At 48.5% G+C, this 22677-nt stretch overlaps 1 protein-coding gene across 3 annotated transcripts in view; it reads left to right on the plus strand.

Annotated features, from left to right (window-relative positions):
- Nucleotides 1-5650: 5650 nt before the first annotated feature.
- FOXN3 (forkhead box N3) overlaps nt 5651-22677 on the plus strand; it is a 222166-nt gene continuing 205139 nt past the window's right edge. For all 3 annotated transcript variants that reach the window (XM_064512204.1, XM_064512205.1, XM_064512206.1), the window contains exon 1: nt 5651-5729. The gene's annotated coding sequence lies outside the window, so the exon portion shown is untranslated. The remainder of the gene's footprint in view (nt 5730-22677) is intronic.

Below are 22677 nucleotides of genomic sequence, written 5' to 3' on the forward strand. Positions count from 1 at the left end.
GCATTCAAGTGATTCATATTTGTTACAGAAAGACGTCCCATTAACACAAAGTACAAGCCAAAACAAAGTTAATGAGCCCTAATACTTGCAGGATAATTCAAAGTTTAAGGGTGATATTAACCAAAATAAAATAAGGAGGAATGGAAAAAATCCAGTTTCATTGTCCACCAGAGAACCTGAGTTTTATCCTTTTGGTTCATAAAATCAAATCTATAGCTCAAGTGACTCTTACACTGTTATTAAAGTAGTACAAGAACACATATATGTGCATAATTAAGTACCCCTTTGTGACCATAAAAGGGCTGCCTGCGTGTCCAGGGGGAACGTGAGTGGGGCGTGATTCATAAGCATGAAAGAGAGACTGTCATTGCCGTATTCCCCTCGTATTTCACCCCTTTGTCTGGGGCTCGGGCTGGCATGGTGGAGCGGTTGGGTGTCCCGCTCCCGAAACAGGAGCGTCTCTACGCGAGGTTTGGGCTGCGTGCTCTGCGCAGCTGATCAGCACCGTTAAAATGTTCTGGAAGTGCACAGCTGAATATTCGTCCCGTGCAAATCATACCTCTTAAATGTAACTTGAGTCAGGCCCCACAGAACGGAGTAAAAGTCAGTAGGTGAGTCTGAAAATTTAGATGGATATTTTTTCATTTGCCTTCTGTTTTTGCACTGTGAGATACTAGTGGCAAATGGGTAAATGGGATAAAAGTCACTGGTATCTTCCTACCCTTGAAAATATGTGACGTGGCTTAAAAAACTGGCATTTTTATCTTTCTGTTCAAATGGAGAGACTAAACACGCTCAGGAAACAAAAAGGGTAAACAGCACAGCTAGCAAAAGCCATTTTGGAAGTGATAAATGAGCATTTTTCTGGTGACTGATTTCCTACCATACTTACGTTCATTTTTACACGGCTCCCGTTAAGCATAACATGCGGCCTGCGATCTTCCCAGCTGTCCCAACCTTGGTAAAGGGGGGGCTGCTCTGGTGACCGTGAGCTCCTGGGCCCAGGGGCCACCAATAATCTGGGAGCTGCCAGCCGAAGAGCCCAGATTTACGGGCTCTCCAATAAGACCAGGCTTAATGAAAAACTTGCAACAGAATTAGACAAAATGGACCGACGTGGCTATGGGAAGAAGCTCCACAAAATAAATGATAAATTCTCCCCCTCTTGGAGAGAGGTAAGAATTTCATCTTCATTAATTTCATCTGGCAGATACAGATAACAAAGCAGCCGGCTATACGGGAGACTTAACATCGCGAAGATGGATATGGAAAGACAAGATGCAGTTGGAGACAAAGGAGAAATACATCTCTGAGAAAGTTTCCACTATGAATATTTTTCCCTTGCAAATGTGGGTCTTCTCAAATACCCTTTTCTTTAGGAAGGATCTAAATGAAGAGGAGGTGGGAAGTAGAGTTACAAAGCATATAAGAAAGCCTCAAATATATGAGTGGGAGGAAGGAGGAAGAAATGAAAGAATAATGAAGCTTGCATCACTGGGAGCAAAAAACAGAAGAAGGGAAATGCACATATTTGCGGCTAAATTTTGCAGGAACTTAGGCTGAGGTTTGAAACTGCTGTGGTTAGCATAGCTATATGCACAGCGTAATTCAGATGACCTGATCAAAGGACAAAGAAATGCTACTACTGATTTCCTTAGGAATATTAGCTGGCTTAGAGTTAATGGGTACCTACAGGAAAACGCCTGCTTTATCACATCAGTATGAAGCGACCTGCAAAGAGTAATCAGCACCCGCAGAGGCTACGATGATTATGTGATTCAGGGATTCCCTGAACGGGGCCAGGGCTCTGCCCTTCACTGAGACCCAAGACCTTGCAGACATACAGCTGTATGCTTTAAAAGAAATTTATAGATGTTGTAACTGTATAGATGTTAGTGAAATGGTGCCTGGGGTCCCCAGCTCTAGCTGCAGTGATAGCTGAGCCCAAATGCTCGCCTTCTCTTGGAGTGGTTCCACCAAAGCTGAATCAGGTGTTTCTACTTCAAGAGTATTTCCAGTGGCCACCAGAGCGGTGGCTGCCTATCTGGGCTGAGAAATAAGCCTGAAAAAGGATGTCAGGGCTGGGCCTCTTTGAGGCCTGTCTGGTTTTGCCCATGCTCTGCCGGAATGGCACCGTTAGGCACCGTTAGGCATTTGATAAGCAGTGCTGATTTCGCATGCTGTAGTCTTGGGCGTATTGCAGAAAAATCGGTAATGAATTTTCAGTGGACCTCAAGGAAGGATCTGTGCCTCTCACACACGAATCCTGTGGGAAGCAAGTGCCTCTGTCTTCGTGTCACCAGAACCACCTATAAAAGGAGAGTTTTCAACTTTGCTCGGGAAACTCCAGGGTTTTATATTCACTTGGAAATAAACCGAGCCTGCGCATCCCTCGGAGAGGTGAGAGTCGGGGAATCAACAGGAGGTCACGGCCATCTGCGCAGAAGCTCAGTGCCCAGGGATATAGCTAGGACAACTGTGGGGGCTGGGAGAAACAAGTTTCATGCCAACAATTTTTACGTATGAAGGGACCAAGCTGCTCCTTGGAGCCAAGCTGGCTTTTCAAAATCCAGCCTTAGAGAGCAAGAAAAAATGGACAGAGGAACAATGTTTCCATTCCCCTCTACCAGTAAAGCTGTATTTGATATAAACATAGAAAAATATTCCTTTTTTTCAAACCTTTTCATCAAAAGTCAGACTTGCTGCTTTTCATAAATTTTTGACCTCTGAAGGCTGCAATATGCTGGTAGAGAATCTGGATTTCTTTGTGCCACTGTTGCACCAAAGCATGTTGGGTCTGGGGTTGGTAGCACCATACAGCAGAATAGTGGAGTTTCGGTAGGCAGGAAAAAAGGAAGGCAGGACCCAGTCCTCGTCCTGCCTGTTGTCCAGACTGTGTTGAGAAAAAGATGCACCCTTTGGGGAAAAAAATAGTCTCATCCTATCCCAAACCAGGCATTCTCACACTGTGGCAAAATAAAGCCACAGGAATAAAACCAGGCATTTTTCTATATTCATTACAGCAATCACACGTCCCTGGAGTTGTCACTCTATAGGGTTGGCTGAAGAAAGGTAAATTTACAATGAATAATTAAATGCCCGTTACAGGCTTGACACTTCCTTGGGTGTCTGGTAGTGCCGACACCTCCAGCATCCTCCGAGCTCTTGCCTGCCTTTGCACGCACAGCCGGGATCGCAGCGCAGCCCGACACTTGCTCTCGCCCGCTTTGCTGCAAGCTGCCAAACACGGTTTCTCACTAAAAAGCAATAAATTCTTCTTGGGAACAAAGGCTGAATTCTGGATTTCTCTTGAATTCAGGTGTGGGCAGCATGAGGACCTTTTCGAAGCTGACATTTTTCTAGCTGTCTTGGACAGGCAACTGTTCCCAAAACAGCTACTGCAGGTAACGGCAAGCCTGAGGTTTGGGCCTTGCTGCACTAGGAGACACGTGGGTATGGCGAGGGGACCACAGAAATAAGCACAGCAGGGCAACAGCCACTTTTACTGAAAGGAGCAGGTAGCGAGCCAGGGCTGGGATTTACTTGGGCAGACGCCTGACAGAGAGATGGGCGAAGGAACCGGGGAATGCAGAGGCGCAGAGCCAGGGGCTGGGGCAGCGCAGGGATGGGAGGGACGAGGGGCTGGGGCAGGGCAAAGCCGCAGGTGCTGGCGGCAGCGGTCGGGCAGGCGAGCGGCGTGGAGACGAGGCACGAGGGGAATCGGGAAGGACGGGCAAGTGGACGAACGGGTCCAGGGCACGGGGTCAAGAGGGAAGGTACAGCGGAGAGGCGAAGAGGCTGGACGGAAATTACAGCTGTGGAAAATATTGCTTTATACAATTTCAGTAGCGTGCAAAATCTAATTTTTTGCTCCTTTGAAGAGTGTTTTTACACATTAACAGGCAGGTCCTAGATAAGCAGGGCCTAAGCAAAGGCGTTTGGGGGTTATTTGCAGGACAGAGCTACCGCTGGAGCTGAGCGGGCGTCGTTCTGCACTACCGGCTGACACATGTACGACTGCGAGCTTGTTTGCTGCCCTCTGCGACCGGGGACCTTCCCTGCGTCCACAAACTCACGACCATGGGCCTACGGGAGCTTCACGCAGGCCCTGCTCCATCTTTTCCCCTTAGGTTTCAGGGAATTACTAAGCACCATCTGAAGCCGTACACCCAACGCACATCGCTCACCATCACCTCCTGCTGGTAACGAGCTCTGGCTTCTGATTATGGAAAATCCTGTGTTTTTGGGATGGAAAATCGTAACGGCTTAAGCAGAGCCAGGCTTCGAGAGCGCGAGCGTGCCGCGGTGGGGGAGCGTGGGGCGGGCACGAGGACGGCTCCCGGGCCTGCCGCTGACTCGCTGTGCGGCTGCCGGCGGCGCACTTACCCGCTGCGCGTCCCATGCCCTCTTTCTGCGGCAACCAGCCTTGCCGTTCTTTTGTAGTCCAGGGATGAAAAATGCCACAAAGGGGCTGCTTTCCGTAAATACCACTCGAATGGCTTGCGCGGCTTTGCAGCGCAGGGCGGTTGGGAGAGCGGTCGTGGAGAATGACGCCTCTCTGCTTCGCCGCAGCTCATTTCTTCCCCGGCCCCACTTCGTTTCCCTGCTCTCTGCGTGTCCCGTCCCCTGCTCTCTGCGTGTCCCGTCCCACGTGCCTCCTGGCCTGCACGTCCCACCGGTGAGCCGGGCCGGTGCCAGAGGGAGGTGAGGGGAGGAAGCAGGGATGGAGGGGAAGGGGTGGCTGGGGCACCGCAGCGATGGGGCGAGAAGGCCGGGATCCGGGGACTGAGCTTCACTGATGCAGAGGACGCTCCTCGTGGCAACGTGATGGTCAAGGAGGGCACCAAGGGCACGTAGAGAAGGCAGGCTTCAGGAGCTAGCGTGCGCTGGCTGAGACAGCAGTGCAAAAGGAACTGGGAATTAAGAAAAAAAAGAGGTGGGAAATTAAAACACCAAAGGCCATTTTGTGTAAGAAGCTCAGGGAGCTCGGAGCGGGCCCCTTCCCGAGATCCGGACTGGCACCGCTGGAGCTCGCTCTGCACCGGCCAGGGGAGACCGCAGCGTCCGCACGAGACCCGCTGAGCCCCACGGGGGTCTGTGAGGCACGCTGTATCTCTTTCACCCATTTGCCAACCATCAAAACTCAAGCGCAAGGTGTTGTAACCCTCCTCGGTGGTGGGAAGGGCGCCCGTCCGCTCGGAGGCCCGGCTGCTCCCACGGCTCTCCAGCCCGGCGGCCTCGGGGGCAGAGCTGCCGCTCCTGCTGGGGCACCCTTATTGCTGCTACCTTCCTCCCGGTCCCAGAAACATTCCTATTTCCCAAAACATAGCTGCTGCCACGGAAGACCTCCCGCTGCCCCCCGATCCTCCGAGCACCACCCTGACTGCTCCTTTGTCTGCTCTCCCGGGAAGGGACGGTGCCCTCAGCCCGCTCCGGGAGCCCCGTGCGCGGCGCGGTGCGCGGCTGGCGCAAAGCCTGCGGGGCTGGGCGGCGGCGGGGCCGGGCCGGGGGCAGCGACAGCCCCCGCCGCAGCCGCCCGCGCCCGCTCGGCCCCTTCTCGCTCGGCCCCGCAGCCCGGCGACACCGCGGCGCCCCGGCAGCGCGGGCGGGCGGCGCTAGGGCCCGGCGGGGCGGCGCGGGCTGCGGCGGCGGCGGGCGCGGGCTGCACCGCCCCCGCGGGGGCGGCGGCGGCGCCGGAGGCAGCGGGAGCAAACGGCGGCGGCGAGAAGGTAACGGCGGCGCGTCCGGCCGGAGGCTGCGGCGGCGCCTTTCGCGGTGTCATCGCGGGCGGCCGCGGCGCGCGTGTGCGAGGGACAGAGAGTGTGTGCGTGTGCATGAGTGTGAGAGTGTGCGTGTGCATGTGAGTGTGCGTGTGCGTGTGCGTGAGTGCGCATGTGAGAGTGTGCATGAGTGTGAGAGTGTGCGTGTGCATGAGTGTGCGTGTGCGTGAGTGCGCATGTGAGAGTGTGCATGAGTGTGAGAGTGTGCGTGTGCGTGTGCGTGAGTGCGTGTGAATGTGTGCGTGAACGTGCAAGAGTGTGCGTGCATGCGCGTGTGTTTGTGTGTGTGCGTGCATGTGCGTGCGCGTCTGTGAGTGTGTGTGCCTGTGCGTGTGTTCGTGTGTGCGTGTGCCTGTGCGTGTGTTCGTGTGTGCGTGTGCCTGTGCGTGCCGGTGTGTGTGTGTGCTCGTGCGTGTGTGCGTGCGGGGCACGGCCGTCCCGGGTGCCCGCCTGCCCCCGGCGGGCGCGGGCAGGGCAGAGCGGGGCAGGCCGGACCCGCGGGGCGCGGGGCCGGTGCCCGCCCGTCCTGCGCCGCGTCGGGGGCAGCCGCGCCGCTCCGTGCCGTGCCGGGGGTCCGGGCGCCGGTGGTGCGCGCAGAGGGAGTCCGGGACGGGCGGCAGAAGCGTCCGAGGGCCTCGCGGTGCTGCTCGGTCCTCGCTGGGTCTGGCAGCGGGTTGCGCCGCCCTCCGCGGGTCGCCGCCGCCGCTGGATTTCAGACGGTGCCCGCAGCTGCGGAGCCGCGCTGGCTCGGCTGCCGCCTCTCGCTTTCTGCCTTTCCGAGTTGGGGAGGAAAGCGGCCGTCTGCGGGGCGAGCAGCCTGGCCGCAGGCGGCCGCAACTGCCCCCGCTTTTTTCCCGCGGCGCAGAAGGGCGGCTTTATTTATTTATTTTTTTTTTTGGGGGGGGGGTGTTTCCCCCCGGCGGCCGCGGGGCGCTGCTCGGGGCGCGGCGCGGGCGGATCCCCGCGGAGCGCAGCGCGGGGGCTCGGCCGGGGCTCGGTGGCCCCGCGGCGCCTCTGGCTGCGGCGAGTCGCTGGTTCGCGGCCCGGGAAGGAGCCGCGTCCGCCCCGCAGGGCCGCGCACGGCCCCCCCCCCCCGCTTAAAGAGCATCGCCCGCTGCCTTGGGGCTGGTCTGTGAGAGCTGCCGAGGGAGGTATTTTCCGGTTTTCCCTTAGTTCCCTTGCGCCTGCTTTTCTTTAGTGTTGACTTTCAACTTATTTGGACTCGAGTTGATCTCTCCAAAACACACGTATGTATCGCTGCACCCTGGAAAAGAATTCTTCCTCATTAATCTGCTGGTTAGGCTGTGGTCAGTTATTATTTATACAGCCAAAATATGTCTGTAAAAACCTGTTTGTACAGCTACGGCACGGTTGCTCCTATAAGCCGGTTTACCGAAACTTTAATTGCAGCCGCCGGCGTTTGACGGCAGCGCCGGCGCTGGGGCCGGGTGAGGCCGTGCCTTCCCCGGGGGCTCCCGGGGGTCCCTCGGGGGCGGCACGAGCGAGCCCGCACTGGGGTGGGTTTGCGCGGTGCCGAGGGACCCGCGCAGCTGCCGCGGGCGGCCGGAGCCCCGTGCGCGGCGGCGCGCCCCGTCCAGCAGCCGGTAAACAGCGTGCAGCGGGGTCGGGCTGCGGCTGAAAGCACAGGGCCTCCGCCGCCCGCCGAGGCGTTACGTGTCGGTAAAGTAGCTCTTGTAAAACAGGGACTGTCCCAGGAGCTGTAAAATCTATAAACACTTTTCTGATTGGTTTAAAAATTTAGACACAGGAAGCGGATGGTATCTAATAACAGACAAGTGGAGACATTGTTGTCATGGAAACTGAGAAGACTTCCCCCCCCTTCCCATTTATTTAAAAAAAAAAAAAAAGAAAGTCTGCATATCATCAGAAATGCCTGCAGAACATGCTGGCTTCTGTTGCCTTTCCCACAGCATCTGTTGAAACCCGAGAATATGCCTGTCAAATCAAGGTCATTTTACAATAAAAACTGCACCGCCTCCCTCATTTCACGTGTGTATTTTGTTTCATACTTTCCACTGAGCGAAGAGTTAACACGGAGCGAGCAACCTGCTTGCCTGGCGGGGACCGGGTGCCCCCGCTTTGCTGGGAGCCCGGCCTCGGCGAGGCCTGCAGCAAGAGGCCGGGGCTGCTGCCGCCGCGGGGATTCAGGCCCATACGGGGAGGAAAGGCTGCAAATGGAAAAAGGGGGGGGGGGGGGGAGTCTTGGGGTGACTGTTATATTAATCAGGTGACCAGGCCAAATTTCCTTTAGTGTAAATCCAGGGACTTGAGATAAAGCTGGGATTCATTTTGCCTCCTTTCGTTACTCCTCATTAGAAAAATATATTAAAATGTAATTATTTGAACATTAAGGCCATTTCACAGCTCTGCTTCACCTGCAAAAACACAGGAGACAAGTGTCTACTGGGAAATCCCATGTGTTTGTTTTTATTGAAATTGCTGTTTGGTTATAGAATGCTATCTGAGGACAGAAACAGATATGAGAATAAAATATACTTCATTACTGATGAATGTAGCATGAGAAGATTGAAATTTTACTTTGCTGGGCTATTGAAAGTTTACTGTGTGTGAAGGGGGAGAGCTGTTTTGCTTTTAGAGCAGAAGAGAAGTATTTCACAGCAAAATCACAAGAAAGGTTTTAATGTTTGTGCTTGTTTTCTTGGGTAGCAGCTGTTGATTTCAGATGTGTTTGATGGAGAGATGTCTCTGAGTATTCACTGCATTTTCCCCGAAACATTTCATTTTGGTGCTCCCTTTAATCTTCATTTTGCAGTAACCAAACTGAGTAGAGTACTTGAGTGCTTCACCCACTGTATAAATCATCAGTTGGAAACCTTATTAATGACGAGTTTGACCTTTGTTCTCTCTTTGCTTGCATATTTTGCTCCTTGCATTGCTATTTTTTAAGCGGACCGGTGGGTGGTGGTCTTCGAGCTGGAGAGCTCGCTGCTGCGGGGTGCTGAGGCGGAGGAGCTCAGCACCTCGGAGCAGACCCTCTCCTCCGGCACGCTGGACTCTCGGCATCTAACCCCCCCAGGCCTGCTTTGGAAATCTGGTTGTGGGCAGAACAGTTGGAAAGAATCTTAAAATCAGCGGGCCGGAGGAGCCTCGGAGCGCGGGGCGCTACCCGGGCCGCGCGGCCCCGTGGCTGCTGCCCGCGTTGGGCTCCGTGGGACGGTGGGGCTGAGCCCGCTGGCTTCCAGCAGCGACGCTTCCTGTGGCCGGGAGCACCCTTATCTGCAGGAAGGTTCGGGGCAGGAAGTGTGTCGGTTACTTGTTTTTACAAAGTGAAGGAAATGAACTGGATTTAGGTGCTTTCTGGATTTACCCTTCGTGGTCCTCGGTGTCCGGATTGCTGTATTCATCTCCAGTTGTTCTAGTTTGCAAAAAGCTTTATTACGTCAGTCATTCCCAAGTGAAATGCAATATGCCTCAAGAAGTAAAATGCGTGTGTTGTCCAGCCGTTTTTTTGCCGTTAAAAAAAAAAAACCTTCTCTGGGCCACATTTTCAAAACTCTGCAATTTGCAGTTTATACCTTCTGAGCCTAATTAATGGTTTAAATATTCAGAGTGGATACTGAAATAGTTTTTTTTCCCTTAGAAAGATCAAAAATGCACCAGTTATTTTACTAATAGGAACACTCCTTACACTTCTAAACTGTCTTTCATCATGGATCATAAATCAGTTTACAGAAATTCATTTTTTAATATCCACAAAATTTGTACGAGCACAGGAAACTGAAACATAACATTTGACACGGAGTGCCCGAAGTTACAAGGCAAATTAGGAGCAAAGTTGGGAGTCAAATTAATTGCTCCTTAACTGCCAATTGCTAATGAATTAAAGCCTTGAAAATGCATTTCCCTTTCATCAGTGTTTTAACACTGATGTACCAGTACAGTACATATGTATTTGGGGGATGGGGATGGAGGGGTGAAAAAATAGACAGTGGGTCCAGAAAACACAAGTCATTTGCTGGTCTTCATCCAAGCCTGGCGTTATGGGATGCCAGGTTAGAGGCCAGTGAGCTTAGACACGGCTTTGGAGGAAGGTCCAGTCTAGCAGCTAGGGCTGTGGTCAGGCACAGCATTTGGTTTAAGTCATTATTTTCTAATAAGCAGACATATTCAGGGAAATATACATTATTTCTCAAATGTCAGCTCACAAAGGAGTATTTACGGCATTAAGCTGAACTTTTGTAGAGGGTTTCGGGGCGGGGGGGAGGAAGATGGAACAGTTACATAAACTTGTAAGAAATGATCTGGCATGCCAAGCAACTTCAAGTAGTGATTTTTGGCATGGAAAATGTCTTGGTATTAGGAGTCATTCCTGGCAGAGGAGATGGCCAAAGCTGAGGGCTACCGAGAAGCTAAACTCTGAGCAGAAGGGGACTGTCCTGGGCTGGACTGGAATTTACCAGTTCATGACTTCAGACATAATACAGCGCAGCACAGCTTTGGCCACAGTTTTGAAATATTTCTGATGAAACCACATTTGGCTTGTTACCTTCTTTCACGGCTGAGCCAAACCAAAGCAAAGCTGTAATAAGAATAATAATAATAAAAAAAAAAGGAATCCAACAAAATAGCATTCAATCTAAATGTAAAAATTATGAGCACATTTTTTTCAGAAGTGATCAGCTGATTCTGGGAAACCAGCATGAGGCTCTGGAAGGAAAGACAGTTTTCAGAAAGTGATGAGGCTTTGAAAATCATACTCCATTTAAGGTGTCTGAAGTTCAGATGTCAAAAATCAGGGCAACTCAAATCCTCCTTATCTTCATTGCAGCGCTTCAGAAGCCTCCATCAGCTTTGTGGCTTTTACTTTATCTTAATTAAAGTTATCTTTCTAGCCTGAGGTTTACATCTAGGTTTGTTTTATAGTTGGTGGCAAAATGAGGCTGTCCCTGTAGCCTGGTTATCCACCTCTCAGATGCGGATCGGGCAGTGGGACAGCCCTGCTCTGGAGGTGGCCCTGGCCATGAGGGGTGTGAGGAATGGAGGACTCTCTCCCAGGCTGGACGCACAACTTGAATGTGATTACAGTTGTGTTGGCTCATGTCTCGCACGTGCCCAGCCACTGACCGCCGCTCGCTTAGTGGGCTTTCCCTTCATGCTCCCGGCTCTCCCTCCCCTGCCGTGACCAGGACACTGCTGCGTGCGGGGACAGCCTGGACACGGCTTGCTGCCATCTCCTCTCTACCCTTCTTTCGGAGCACAAGGCCCACTTCTGCGAGAGGTTGGTGCCACAGAGCTGTGAGCAATCCCCTTGGCTGCGGTGGGGCTGTTCGCACCTCTGGTGCTGTGTAAATAAGAAACAATAACAGCTTTTTTGGGTTTTTTTCCAAGTTATCTCACGAAGCGTGTGATGTGCGTGGCCCTGGGATTCCCATGGCAGGAACAGGCACGCAGCATGGCTGGGGACAGCCACCTCATCCTCCGCCTTTGGACGTGGGTGGCACCAGGAAGGGCTACAGGGATGGAAAGTACATCCATAGCACTTTGGGTCTGCTGGTGAAAAGTGGTACATACAAGCTGCGTCTGTATATTACTTACTAATGTGGTACTTTGGTTTCTCTCAGGAAGGAACCCAAGTAATGAAGCTTGTCAGCTCTCAGCATCTCACAACAGCAATGTCCTTCTGTCCGACCTTGACGAATGCAGCCTTGCACCATTTGGTGTGCTGTGGAGAAGATCACTGCCCTAGCGTCTTCCCTGCTCCTCTCGTGTCTAGCAGCCCTCCAAAGCTTGCTGTCATTTCCTGTCAAATTGTATACAGCCACTACGGATTAGACCCAGTCTCCAAACTTTCCTTTGAGATTTTCACACAATCAGAATGTCTTTTATTCTGTCCTTCATCCTTCAGAGGAGTTCCTAGAAGATATGGGGAAAAAAATAATGTGTTACATATGCTCTTGCAAAACCCTGCCTAAAACTCACTGCCATTTCTGTAGTGTCTGCAAAAGCGGGACAGACTAAGTCTGCTGGAGACACAACTCCTGCCTGTTATGCTGAACGGTGGCTTGTCGCTCTTCCCTTTCGCTTCTCTGTCGCTGGTCTAATACTGTAACCTCTGCTAGGGACCGTCTCTCCATGCGTTGCAGGGCCTTCAGACAGCAGGGCTGTGGCCTGTGATTTGGGTTCCTGGGTGCCACCGAATGGAAAGATCCATCTAGCTGCTTGATACCGTTGTTTTTTCCAGCATTAGCAGGAATTAGTTGATAGAGTGAACTTTCCAGGCCTGGATGTTTTTACTCTGTACTGAAAATAGGACCTGTGTTATCCAAGGCCGGTGATGGTTTTGGCCCAGGCCCGTTTGCCCACCACCGCGGTGTGAACGCGGTGTGTCGGGGCCGAGCGCTGGTGTCCCGTGTTGGAGCCTGGTTGCACGGTGCTCCCCTGCCGCGTGCGTGCTGGTACGGCTCACCGCAGCCTCTGGGCACACTTATTTTCCTTGCAAGGAGAATATAGCAGACTTCCTAACGCGGGGGCTTTGCGTACGGGGCAGTCCAAGCTGGATTCGGGAAAGCGCCTCGCCGAGTGGCAGCGCTGTGGGAAACTGCTTCCGATACCGCCCGGGGTGGGTGGTTGCTCTTTGCAGCTCCGTTCCCGGGCGGACATGGGCCTGCCCCGCCACAGCCGCTGCCCCCGCCTGCCGCGCGGGGCTCGCCGCGCTCCCCCCGGCACTGTCACGCCCCGGTGCCGACCTGCGCGTCGGTTTTGCTCGCCGGCTTCGCGGAGAGGCCGACCTTTCCTCGGCTTCCGACCCAGCAGACTTCGCGGGCTGCCCCGGCCTCGCAGAGCCTCGCTCCGCGCTCCTCCCCGCAGTCCCATCTCCTCGCTGGGAATTTGGCCGCTGGCCGGGCTCGCCGTGGGAAGGCAGAGGTGCTACAGAGGTTGTGAGAGGTTATCAAAGACGGGAGCTAGCCGAGATTCTGACCCAGGGCTGGATTAAATCTCATTTTACCCCAAAGTCCGAGTTGTTTTGATCTGGGTTTCACAGTAGATCGTTTGTAGAAGCTACCCAATTAATATGTTAATTTTAACACTGAATTTTGTAAGGCTTTTCTGTTGGAGGTGGAGAAGGGATCCACATGTTTTGATCCTATTTTTATCATTATCGTGACTGGGTTTTTCTCACTCTGTGCTTTGCAGAGAGGAACAAAATTTTAATAATTCACTAATATACTTTCACTTCATTAACATTTAATCATTCTGGCATTGTGCATATGGCAAACTCTTCCCTGCATTCATTCAGGACCTGATCTTGCCCCTATACTCTCACATCTGTCCAGATATGGAAAGCCCTGAATGCTGGCAATATTCTGCTTTTTCGAAATAGCTTTTCTCTTTATCTAGTAGATATTACATTAAACAAAAGATGCAGGTTTTTTTTACAAAACGGAAACATATATACAAAGATAGCCATATTGGTTAGGCTGGAGCCATGAAGTGTCAAGCCTCTGGTCATTACAAACCTTAATGGTGTGGTCTAGGGACATGAAGACACAGGGCATTACTGTGATACCATTTGCATTATTTTACACTGCTGAGGCCTGTTTGGCTTAAGCAGAGGTTCGTACTGCTGTTAAAATGCTCATAAAACTTTCAAGCACCTTCAGGAGGGCAGCATCATACTTGATATTAATTAGGATTGTGCAAATAGCTCTTTACACTTCACATAATCTGGAAAATGAAGTACATATTTTGGTGCATGCCCGTATTGTGTTAAACAGGTTCTTTCTAGTTGTGTCCCAATCTGAAGTCAGGTGTTGAACTTCCATGGTGATTATCCTTCCTTTTTTTTGGTGTAAGGTAAATCTCTGAATTAGTGCATGATTTATTATTGCTAATTAAATGCTGTTAGTGCACCAAGTTGTGGCAGGTATATTCAGAACACACAAGAAGCCAAACCGCTGGAAAATGGGCAGTGGCTAGGTACAAGAGGCTGCAGAGTTGAATGGAAACTTCTGAGTTGTGGGCAATGGAGAACTAAAGGTCAAGGAAGAATTTCGAGAGGTTGTATGTATACTGAAAAGAGTGTGGCTGTTGGAAGACCAGAGAATAGGAGATCACAGTAATAAATACAGAAGATGTTGAGGGATCTGGCTGAGAGTTTTTGCTTGTCAGATAGAATATATTTGCTTTTAGAAGCATCAGAGCAGAACCTCATCTTTTATAAATTTGTATAATCCTATTGCAGTTAGTGGAGTTACACTGATTTACAGCAGCTGAAGGTCTGTCCAGAGGTATCATAAAAACAGTAAAGATGAGAAGGGTGGAGGAAACGAAAGAGGTTATAGGCTGGAGCAGCAGGGAGGGTGGCAGTTTGTTCAGAAGGGGTAGAGATTGGGAAAGTGAAGAGGTTTGGTAGGAAAGATCAGACGGTTCACTGCAGCTATATCGAGTTGGATTTGATGACAAAATGGCAGGCAAAGAGATGTCAGCAAGGCAGGCTGAGAGATGGGTTGGGTTTGGCTGGAGAGGGAGAGTCAGGGATAGAAAAGTACGTTTCTTGTTGGCACGTTAACTGTTGGTGTGTGAGGGAAGATGATCATCCATGGGATGAGGAGAGGAAAAAGAGACAGTCAAGGCCGCAGCTGGAACTGGGGGGGGAGGACATGGAGATACAGAGGAAGAGCTAGACCAGGACAAGGAGGGCTAGAAGATAGTGTCTTACAAAGCCACGGCAGGGGAAAATATCAAACTTACCTAATATTATTTAAAGTTTATAAGAGAAAGGGAATGACATTGACTTGTTTAGAGGCATCAGCCATGAATAATCTCTACTACAATTAGTAAATTTCGAAAAGCTGAGCTATAAATAAACTGCAGCTTAACTGTTCTGTATAATTTTTTTTCTGTCTTCTGTTGTTGTAAAGTAGTCTAATGTAATAGCGCAGCAGACTTCAATGTCCTGGGGATGGTTACAGCAGCATCACTAATTTATGCTGTGTGATGCTGCTGTGACTGTTCCTGTGCAGAGCGCTCTGCATGTCATTTTTCCATGGAAGTGAAGTGGTGGCTTCAGAGTGCTCTTGAGGTCTAGATGTGCCTTGGGACTCCCCTGTATTATCAAGATTAGATTGATTTATTTGTAGTATTTTTGTAACTGAAAATGCTTTCACTGTGTCTCTATTTTGTCCGTCTTCAATTTGCTTTCAAATCTGAACTTTCTTTTGTTTAATTCATTACTCTGGAAATTAGTTCATTCTTTGCAGAAAGCTTTCTGGCTATCTGCACAGGGCCAATACATCTTTTATGTAATTTCAGCATGTGAGTTCAAAACTCGAAGATGGCTTTTTTGGGCCTAATTCTGATCGCACTTTCCCAAATTAAATTCCTTTGGCCTCGGTGGCCTTAGCCCTGATTTACAGTGGTGAAATTCAGTTCCACCTTGTGCCCGTTGCACTTGGGATCCTGGGGGAGGCATTACGGTAACATATTGTGGTGCAGTTTGCCCGTTTCTCTCTGCTGAGTACGAGAACCTGCCAGATGCCTTAGGAGTGACGCTGGTGCTGATGGGGGCACCTGTTTGTCTGCCTTTTTAGCTGTCAGCTGTGTGACTGGAAATGGCCAGCGCTGGGTTAGAAGAATTTGAACTCAGATTATTGCTGAGGAAACTCAAACAGGTGCAGGGAAGTCAGAGGGTTTTTATTAAATGTGCCAATGTTATATGTGACTTAATGGGATACAGAGCCTTTTGGCTGTGACTTTCCAGCCAACCTGGCTTGCTGTTGGGTGCAGCTCATTATTGTCAGATAGTCATTTGAAGGCTTACTCCAAAATTAGTGTAGTGGATCTCAGTCCACTTTCCATCATCCGCCTTGCTACTGACTGGTGCTAAGCAGGAGCCTTGTTTGCATGCTAAGCAGAGGGTCTGCTTAGGAAGCATGGAGACAAATCCTGCCTCTCCGCGTCAGCACTGGGGAGCACTAGTTCTGGAAAGGAATTGGTGTCACAGCGGATGAGCAGTCTAACAGGCTCCCAGGGCAGCGCTGTGAAGAGCAGAGCTTCAGCTCAGATCTTTGTATACAAGAAGAGAAGATAGAAATGCAGTGTCTGCCTATGGTGGTAGGGAGATCAATCCTGGATTGTATAGGCTATTTATAAAAGGATGATGAAATTTTGGAAAGGATGAGGAAAAAATCATGACCGCTATTAAAGGGCTGGAGAAAATGCCTGGTAGTGAGAGTCTCAGAGAGCTTAATTTCTGTAACTCCGCAGAAAGAAGAAGGGGAGATGACTTGGTTACAGCATACTGGTATCTTCACAGGGACAGGGTACTTCCACTAATGGGAATCTTTCAGGGAAAGGCATAATGAGAGCACATGGCTGGAAACTGAAGCTGAGCAGATGACTTCAAATAGGAAATCAGGCACAGTTTAACAGCGGGAGTGGTTTGCTGGAATAAACTACGACGTCAGATGGGGAATTTGCCATACCCAAGTTGTTATGCCCTGTGCAGGATGAACAGGGTGATATTTGACCACTTGTAAACTCTAGGGGGGCAGAGTAGATGACTCATTCCTTTTTGGTTTGTGAACCTTTGACTTGAGCAGGGTCAAGGATTTTAGTGAGGAAGGTCTGGGAAAGACTACGCAGCTTGAGTTTTCTTTGTGACTGAACAGGAGTTCTGACCGTATTTTATCATGAAGTAACTTTCTTTGAGGAGGAAGAAAAAGCAGACTGAAAAAAATGAGTAATAAGTAGCAACTAAATGTGTGTCAGAGTGGTTGTCCTTGTTCACACATAGACCTTTTTAATGGAGCAACTGCAACCCATTTACAGTATTGAGCCACTGTACAAAGACCTGAAATAGCCTGACTAGAAATGTTACTGACTTAATGGTACCAAGATAAGAAAAATAAATAAATAAACGGCATCAGAAGTGAAAAGTAAAGTGCATTTTAAAAATCCTTTCAGTTTTCATAATCCAGGGTGCCATTACTGATGCGTGGTGACATTCCTGTTTTCAGTTCATGCCTCTGGTGGTCTTCCTGTTCAGTACCTCAGAAATAGCCTAGATTAGAAAGCCAATGTTTTTTAGAAACAGAAAATACTTGGCTTTCCTAGTGGAATGGTAGCAGTTGCTTGCTTGCTTGTTTCTGTCAAAATCATGTTTTGTTGTCATCACATTTTCTGACTCTAAAAATTTTCTAAATCCAGCAGACTGAGGTTGCCTACTAAAACGGGAAGGATAACCCTGGTGGCTGGTTGGGTGCTTTCCTGGCTTGTGCCACTGTCAGTTGTAGCAGCGACTGTAAAGCCGTATCTGAGGTACCCTGTTCTCCTGGTGCTGCTCTTCCTGCACAGATCACCAGGACTTTGGGAACTGCTCCATGGGTCTCTGCAGCAGTAACACGTCTTCCACGGGAGCTCCTCTCCCTCTGGGCACTTAGGAGCATTGAAGGACTGTCAGGGCTTGAGCGATTTAGCTGTGTCCTCGCTGCAAAGTGGATAGGTTAGTAGCTTGAATGAAGGCAGAACCACATTCAGTCTATGCACTATATGACTTTGGTGAAAGTATTATATGTATGGATGGAAGGTGAATTAGAGGCAGAGCTAAGCATGGGCTTGATTTAACTCAGCAATGAAGGCACTCTACTGACCGCTTCTTTCTCGAGGCTCCTGAACGCTGCCAGCGTTGTGGAATGAATTGTTCCTTGCAGGAGAGACAGAGAGCCCGCTTTGTACAACAGACCCTTCAAACCTCTTAAGCCACGTAGGGCAAGCACAACTGGCAGCTACAGTGCTAAATTGTGACACTTATCTCTTCTTGGGCTCTCTCAGTGTTTTGAATCTTTTAATTAGGCAGAGAAAATCCTTTATATATAGGCAGTCAGAAGATAACACTTGCTGGAGTATCTGGAGACTTCTAACAAAACAGATTTTGAGAGAAAAGCTGAGTATTTTGAAGCTAAAATAGTTTAAAGATCACTCCTGGGGAAAGCAAAGTGAGATCTGGATGGCTCTGAGGCACGCTAATGGGATGTAAAGCCTTTCACTTATAGGTCACTCATGTGGATTAGTTCCAGAAAGTAGTAGTTACCATCTGTCAATAGTTGTCAACAAACAGTTGCAGAGCTGCAAGGCTCACGTCTGCTTGTGGTCCTGTGCAGCCCTGTTACTGCACCAGGATGTTAAGGGTCTGCGAGAGCTAGGTAAGTGGACTTGCTCTCGTTCCTAATGGGCTGATAACGAGACCACTCAAAAATCACCAACATTAATTAAAGACTGTAACTGTAGGATCAGACTTCTTAGCAGTTTTGTGTCCACAAGTTGGAGAGAGTTGTTCAAAAGTGTTAAAGAGATGTTATGAATGAGAAAAGGGCCAGACACAATTTTATAAGCCCCTTCCTCAAGGGGATAATTCCATGGTGCTCCTAGGAAAGGCTTTCTTACTGGTGTTATCTTTCATCAAGGGGCTGTAGGTATAGCCATTACTATAGTGATGATAATAATAATATCAGTCTTGCCCAGTTGCTTTTTTTCCATTAGCCTGTAATAATCCAAGCCAGTGAACTCTGCCTGCTCACTGTGCTGTTTGCGCTTGGTTTATTCAAACCAGACTTCCTTCTTCTTTCTCTTTTGTGTAATTCACTTCCCACCCAAATGAGGATGCCTGTTCATGGTGTGACATGGGCAGTTTAGGAATCGTTTTGAAATATGGAACAGTTTTTTTTCCTCCCGGTAATTTTCATTCTGAATTTGAGTCTGGTCTTGCTAGGTTAGTAGTTACTACTAATTGTATGGGGGTGAGACCTGGGACCACAGAACAGCCAGGATCCCAAGCACCCCCGCATATAGGCATAGGCATGATGTGGAAAAAAAAGATTTTCTTTCTGACCCTAAAAACCTAGAGCTTAAATACAGCATTTGGAGCAAAAATCACTCCTGTATGTAAGTCTCTACGCCAAGATGATTATTAGTCGTGCTTCCGTATTTCACACTCTTTATATATAATGTTCCTGTAGCCTGCTAATAACATGTGAACACTGGGGAAATTCAGAGGGTCCACACAAAACTGTTGGCATTACTCGAGCAGCTGCTTCTGGACTGCTTATGTTCAGCAGATTTCTTCCTGTCAAAAATACTTTCAGCACCTGAATGAATGGTTAGGAAACCACATGCGTGTTGATTTATATAGACAGCTACTGCCTTCCCACCTTATGCTCAAACACAACAACAACAGCAACAAAGGCAGTAGGATTCAGCCCATGTGCTGTCAGGAAGGGCTTGTTTTATTTTATTTTTAAACATTATTTTGATGGAGACTCTTAGGTGCTAGAGCTGGTGAATTAAGCTGTTGTTTCCAAACTCACGGGACAGGATTTTCAGCAAGGGCTGCCAAAGGGTAGCCTGCTACCTCTGGAAATGGCTTGACTTGTAGAAGTGTTAAAGCAAGCAGTGTGGCACTCTGAGAAATCTAGCCAGCCATTTCTTCTGGTGCCAGCGCGGGCACATAGGTGGGACATGAAATGTTGGCAAAATGTGAAGCTTGTCCCTTGTCATGCCAAAATCTTCTGACTCTGCTTGTCTTAACTGGTTTCACTGAAAATTTTGCCTGAGCGAATAGCTTAGTATTGGTTCATGGTAGATGGTTCGTGTTTAAGTAAGTCCACCTTCATGTATTCATGTGAAACTCCCACGGGATGCAGTGACAGTTACATCCGATTTTATGAATCTCTTGCTGTCACTGATACAGTAGTAGTGATAATAATTATTATTCTTTTGTATTATAGGGGCAGGTAAATGGCATTAATATTTTGCTCCTCCCCATACGTTCCTGCTCTCTCAAGTGCCTTCTTCGTTGATATGCAGGGTGATTTGAGTGAGTAGTTCCCACTGTGCCGGTGGGAATGATGCACGTAAGGCTGTTTGGAGCCAGCCAGTGAAAAGAGCTCTTTGTATAAACATATACGCTGCAACATAGATTTATTTTGCTGTAACTGTGAAATCTATATCTTGTTGTGAACAGCCTTCAATCCATTACTTGTCTGGGCAAAATTCAACAATTCAGCCAACCACTCAAACTAGGAATGGAGAACAAAATTCAGACCTCTGTACTCAGGTACTGGCCTTTATTGACTTGTAGACCCTTAAGCCCATAGACTGATCTTGCGGTGTGTGACTACTGGAGGTCATGGAGCAGGGTTGTCTACGCCTTTCTGTGGTGATTAACATTTGTGGTGATTAACTCCTGCGTCTAATAACTGTGAACTCAGGTAGCAGCGTTTCCCCTAGTTAGCATATTAATCAGGTCTCTCTCTTGGCCACCTTGCTTTACAGAATTTGCAAGAACCTAGTTGTCTTTAAATTTAAATTTAATTGGCAAAAGTTATTAAGGAGGAGACAGACAGACAGATGTGGACAGCAGAATGGTTGATGCCTGTTTTAACAGATAATAAAGCTAACCCTCTGCCTCTAAAATGCCTAAATAGCAGCCTGAAGAACTGCTTTGTCTGTGAGCTGTAGAAGAAGGAAACATGGTTAGATTACAGAAGTGCATGTAATGAGTTTATTACAATGCATTAATTACCCCGCAAAGAGTTATCCTTCATTATTAAAGCAACTTTCTTCAAGATAAAATAATGAAACATACATTTTCATTTATCTTTGTCAGTCAGAAGCCTCAAATGAGATTCCTATGCCACTTTTATCTTGTGGTATAAAGTGATGTAACTCCACTGAAGTCAGAGTTGGACAGCTGGGGAGAAGACAGCTTCCTTTTTTACTAGAAAGCTTTAATGCAACATTGTTTTATTTCTGCACATTAAAGTTAATAACACAGCAAGCGAATTTTGAAGTTAAGTATTTCTAGGATCTCTGTATGTTAAATAACTGAGAACAAACTTTATAGTCACTCTATAGGAGCTCATGATATATCATTTTGAGCTACCTTCTATCTATTATGTTTTATCGGCCTGCAAAATCCATTTCTAATTCTGGCCATATCTACTTTGCGATCACTTGCCAGAAATCTATTCCCAGGTTTCTCCTTATTTTAGTGAAATATCTCTGCTTCAGCACCTTTCCCAAGGTGGCTGATCTAATCATGGCACTATCAGTTATCACTTCTCATTTCCTTTGCTAGCTCTGTCGAATGCAATGCACAGCCTAACAAAATGACATTCAAATACTCCCAGTGACCAAAGCTATTTCCCTCTCTTTTACTCTGGAAAACTGGAATTATATGTGGCTTCTTAAACATATGCCCTTCACTCCACGTTACAGCCAGGAACGTGACTTGTAAAGAAGTATGTAAAGTGCACTATGAGAAAAGTTAATATTAAGCAGATAAAATAATTATTTGCTTATCTGCCACACTTAGGTTCTATTTATATTGACCATCTGGTTATTAAACCCCACATCCACCATCTCTTTTGCATGTACAGGGAAGCAATGCTTCTTTATAGCCAACTGGCAAGATAGTACTACGCCGCCAACAGAGAAATAAAATTTGCCACCTCGCTGTTCCTAACCCCCATTCTTCTGTGTCTGCCCGTGTTTTTCTTTTAAATGAAAAGAGTATCACTGTGTGCAGAGTGTACAACCAGGGTACTTGTATTTCTCAAGGAAGGAGTCATCTGCATAGCGGATCCTCTGCTAAAGTGCTTTCTATGGACACAGGTCCAGCATGCAACAGCAAAAGATGCAACAGCATCTTTTTTCTTCTACTTGTGTTTCTTTGGGTGACACACCTCTTAGTGCTATCTTAGATTGCTATCGCAGACTAATACTTGTTTTAATAAGCATGTGGCTGATGGTGCTCCCTGCACTCTAGAAGATAAAGTTATCCACTTGCAGCCTCGCAGCCCATCCCGCGCTGCGTAACTCAAGCTGTCGGGAGCGCTGGGCCGTGTTGGTCCCCTTCAGCCGTCAGCCGAGGTCTGCCGGTGCCACGTCAGAGCAATTGCTTTTTGGGAGGGCTGAACAGGGCCTTTCCCCTCCACCCTAAATCTTCCTTTTCCTAAGAAACCCGGGAGCAGACTACCGCTAGGCTTGTGGACATGAACCCTTCATGCCCGCAGCCTGGCTCTAGCACACGGGAAATGGGGCATTCACCCGGTGCTGTGAGTTTACCGTGAGCAACAGACCAGCACGTGGACTTCTTCTAAAAGCCTGGCTTCGAATTTTTTTTCCCCGCTGTGTGAATAAAATAAACCTGTCTTGCAGTCTGCAGCAGATCAACACACACATTTTCCCCATGGGCTGTTACAGGTTGCAAAATGAGTTTATTTGATTCAGATGGGGGGTGGGGAGGGAATTATCAAACCAGGTTTTAAACTGATAAAAAGAACCAATCTAATTTGTTGCTGATGGCCCAGGGTAGAGCAAAACCCAGGTGCTCCCCATTTTGCTCTTTTGGCCCATATTGCAGTGAGCTGTGTCACAGCCTGGCCAGCTGCTGGGGAAAGGTGTTTGTAGTCCCTCCTGGCTCTGCCTCTGACACTGTCCTGCTGGCAGAGGTGGCTGCAGAGGTGTAAACTTGGGAGCATCTGCCCTAGCAGGGGATTGCAGCATGAGGCATTATGCGTCCTAAAATGGTAACTTCCAGTACAGCTAAATAATGAGGATGCTGTTGAATAGCTTAAGAAACTGTTCATTGCTGCAGTTTTTTCTAGCTATTTCTTCACTGTAGGAAGGTAAAGAAATCTGTGATAAAATAATAATTAAATGCTGACAGTACTAAATTTCCACCCAGCGTGAGTTGGCAGCAGTTGCAAACCAAAACATTAGGTCATTTAAAAAAAAAAAGACCTGATTAAATGCCTCTGTATGCTTTTCTGATTAGCTGTTCTTAAAAAGAGCACGTGGCAGTAATAGATGGGTGTGCTTGACAGCAGCGGTTGCCTTTTTGGGGAAAGGTAAA

Source organism: Dromaius novaehollandiae, chromosome 5 (assembly GCF_036370855.1).
Source record: "Dromaius novaehollandiae isolate bDroNov1 chromosome 5, bDroNov1.hap1, whole genome shotgun sequence".
Lineage (NCBI taxonomy): Eukaryota > Metazoa > Chordata > Aves > Casuariiformes > Dromaiidae > Dromaius > Dromaius novaehollandiae.